Raw genomic sequence first — 3,736 nt, forward strand, 5'->3', positions numbered from 1 at the left:
AGTGGAAAACGACGCAGAACCATGTGGCTCGGTCTGGGGAGGAGCGCAGCGGACGTCAGGACCCACTCGCATATTCGGATGCTCCCGGAGCAAAAGCCACGCTCAGGAGGCAGCAGGAGAAGGCAGCGGAGGGAAAATTGCAACAAGACGCCGAGTGAACACGGGGTGGACACCCTGAGAAGTTTCCGCGTAAACATGTCTTTTTTAAGGGGTGGCGATCATTCCTGAAAATTACGCATTTTCAGTGTGGGCTTGGGTGGAAGGAAGCCTTTGCCGCCGTGGGGGCCATAGTCGGAGCCCGCAGAGACGGCCCGAGCACTGAGTCTTCCCCCCCGAGGGTCTATACCTGCCCTGCCTTGCGCCGGCCACACCGCGGGCCCTGGACGGCTGCCGGGCGGTGGAGTCAGGGCGGAGGATGAGGGAAAAGCACGAAGCCGGGAGTCAGAAGGCTCCGCGGCCTCCGGAGGGCCTGCTCCCGCCGGGGCTCAGCATCGCCAGCTGTGAAGTGAGGGGAGGGGACCCCGTCTGGGGAGCACTTAGCACTAGGGTTGTTCAAAGGTTTGAGGTCCTGCATGGACAGCCCGTTAAGTAACAGCAGACACCCCTGGGAAAACCCGCCTGTGCCTTAGTTCTCTCTCCGTCCGTCTGATTACAGCAAGGTCAGAGACTCGGTTTGGAGCCAGGACACCTTCGACATCGTTCTCACCTTTTTTCCCACCTTTTCCAACAAGGGGATACACATAAAGCTCAAAGTCTAGGTAAGCAGAAGTTTCTAGCTAGCATTTCAGAATGTCCTCTTGTGCCCGTTTCATTCTAGGCAAGTGGTCAGGTTCTTACATCCATGGTCATGATATAAAACTCCTTCCTTTTTCTTTTTAGGATTTTATTTATTTATTCATGAGAGACATACAGAGAGAGAGAGAGGCAGAGACACAGACAGAGGGAGAAGCAGGTTCCCTGCGGGGAGCCCGATGCGGGACTCGATCCCGGGACCCCGGGGTCACGACCTGAGCTGAAGGCAGACGCTCAAACGCTGAGCCACCCGGGTGTCCCTATAAAAGTTCCTTCCAAATGAATGCATGTGAGTACGAAGGATGGGGGAGTGAACCGACCCACTGGGTAAATCCAAGTGTGGGTGTCGGGCGGAGAACAGACGCCTGGAGCTTGGGGATACGCGAACCTTCCTGACCCTGAGAAGCCTCCCTCCTGGCTCATTGTCCTATAGGGTTTTATAAGACTCGGTCACTGTTCTCCACCGGCCACTTCTCGTCCTCGTTTCCATGTAGGGGCTCGACCTGCGGTGACCACGGACCGCCCAGCACGATGATTGCCTTCCTTTTGTGGCTGCAACTTCCAACCTGCGGCCATAGCAGCGCCCCCTCCCTCCCTCCCCTGCCATTAGCATCCGCACCATTTTGTCCTCCCGTGACACCCATGTTTCCATCAAAGGACGTGTTTGGGTGTGTGTTCTACATCAGAACCCGGCAAGTTTTTCCTTCTGCCTGTTTACGTTAAAAAAATACTCATTACGATTCAAATTACCTTCAAATTATGCTCATCTGGATTTCTGAGCTTTATAAAGACTCCCATGCCTATCTCTTCCTGAGGTTATAAGTTAAAATATTTTTATTATGATAGAAATGGCTTTAAAGACTCCACAGACATTTGCTAAACTGTAGATAAGGCGGCTTCATGCTGAATAAGCTCCCTCTGTCGCAGCCCACCCCGAAGGAGGGATACTGAGGCCGAGGGGTCTGGAACGTGCTGCTGCATCACGCTTTAACGTGGGGCTCTGTGTGCCGGTTCTGGTGGGACGTGGGGCCGGCACTGCACACTGTGACTGGGGGCTGACCTCCCTCGTCGTCGGCGGAACAGGCGGGGGCCACTAGCACTCAACGTCCTCAGTAGGAATGCTCGCCTTCTCTGACCTTCATCAGCAAGGAAAAGGTGCAGGGAAATATATTTTGGCAAATATGAGAGGGAGCTTTCCAACACTCAGCGTTTTCAGCAAAGAGATACATTGACTTAGGGGCACCCAGGTGGCTCAGTGGTTGAGCATCTACCTTCAGCCCAGGGCATGACCCTGGGGGTCCCGGGATCGAGTTCCACATCAGACTCCCCACATTGAGCCTGCTTCTCCCTCTGCCTGTGTCTCTGCCTCTCTCTCTGCATCTCTCATAAATAAATAAATAAAATCTAAAAAAAAAAAAAAAAAAGAAATGCACCGACTTCAAGGATAGTGAGTCTCAAGGCCCCTCAGATGGATGCTAATCAGAGGCTCACTGGCCACCTGTGGTTACAAGAAGACATTTGAGTACGGGGTGCGTGGCCCCCAACCTCTTCCGGCCCTGGCACAGCACACATCATCCCTTGCTTGACACAAGTTTTGGTGGCTCTCAAATTAAATTAGATGAAACATATTGGTAGACAAAGGGACTTTTCAGATTCAGGTAGAGCTGGACCCAGGCGTTCAACGACATCACCAGAAAGCCCTCACTCCTCTCCTTTCTGCTTTCCCGGCAGCGTCATTCTCCAGAAAACAGCAGAGCTGCCCCCCACCACCCCCCCGCCACTCCAGGCAGAGGTCCTACCAGGCACACGGCCCAAGCAGCACAAAGTCTCTTACCCAAGCGGACCAACAAAAGGCTTGAGATTTTTCCCAGGAAAACAATCAGAAAGACTCACGAAAATCTATATACAAGAACATTGTCACGCATCTACTTTTTTTTTTTTTTTTTTTTGCAAAATAATTAAAACTCCTTACCGTCCACTGCTGCAGGATGCTCCCATGAATGTAAGAGACCCAGATCGTGGAACACCATGCAACCAGAAACAAAGGATGCTTTCTGAGAATGATGATAGAAAAACCACTCTTGGCATTGTTTAACAGGACACAGGATAACTGGTAATAACATAAATTATAATTATAATGAGTTGGTAAGATAAACAATAAATTCACAGCTTTGCTTCAAAATATTCAGTAATAAAAAAAAACTGGATTCCCACTGGATGCTGTGCCTGTTCTGGATAATTCTTGACCTGTTTTTCCCCCTTTCTGCTAAGGTCATTGGGAAATGGCTTCTAGGAGGATGTGAGTCACGGCCACACATCTGAGGGCACGAAGGTCAAGGTTTGGGAGGAACGACGGGAAAGAACCCCGCATATGAGACGAGTACATCCATTGACTTGCCGCGCACCTACCATATACCTACGCCAGTGGCTCGGGACACAGTCCTCGGCAAGGGCCACGGGCCTGGACTCATGCGCCACAGAGCGTCACAGACGGTCGGTTGACTGCGAGCGTGTATGCGGCCAGCTGGGCGCCATCTACTCCAGAGAAATGACACGTGCTGTTTAACAACAACCAACACCCAGGATCACGGGCGGATGAATAAGCAAATGCTGCCCCCACCCTGACAGGCTGGCGGGTCTGTGCCAGTTCTGGGGGGACGTGTTGAGAGCACAGCAGCCTGAGAGCTCCGTGGCCCCGCCGCCTGGGGGCCCAGCCAAGGGGGCCGGTAGGAGCTGGAGAGACAGGGCTGCCGGTGTAGACAGAGCGGGGCTCGGGGGCAGCTGGGGGGCAGCTCCAGGGAGGAAGGGCTCTGATGGATGGTAGGCTTGTGGTCCAAGAGGCCAAGCCAGGCCCCTCGGGCAAGGACCTGCAGCGGGGGGCGCTGGGGGGGCCCCACCCCCGGAGCAGGTGCTGGAGGGGCCCAGGCTGGGGATGCCCCTCGGG

General features: G+C 53.7%; 1 long non-coding RNA gene across 1 annotated transcript; it reads right to left on the minus strand.

The window, feature by feature from the left end:
* Window positions 1-1,409: 1,409 nt before the first annotated feature.
* Window positions 1,410-3,360, minus strand: LOC140625606 (uncharacterized). Its single transcript, XR_012024957.1, has 3 exons — window positions 3,202-3,360; window positions 2,765-2,846; window positions 1,410-1,928 (listed from the first exon to the last, which is right to left on the minus strand). It is a non-coding gene; the product is annotated as an uncharacterized lncRNA (long non-coding RNA).
* Window positions 3,361-3,736: the final 376 nt, after the last annotated feature.

This window comes from Canis lupus, chromosome 1 (assembly GCF_048164855.1).
Source record: "Canis lupus baileyi chromosome 1, mCanLup2.hap1, whole genome shotgun sequence".
NCBI lineage: Eukaryota > Metazoa > Chordata > Mammalia > Carnivora > Canidae > Canis > Canis lupus.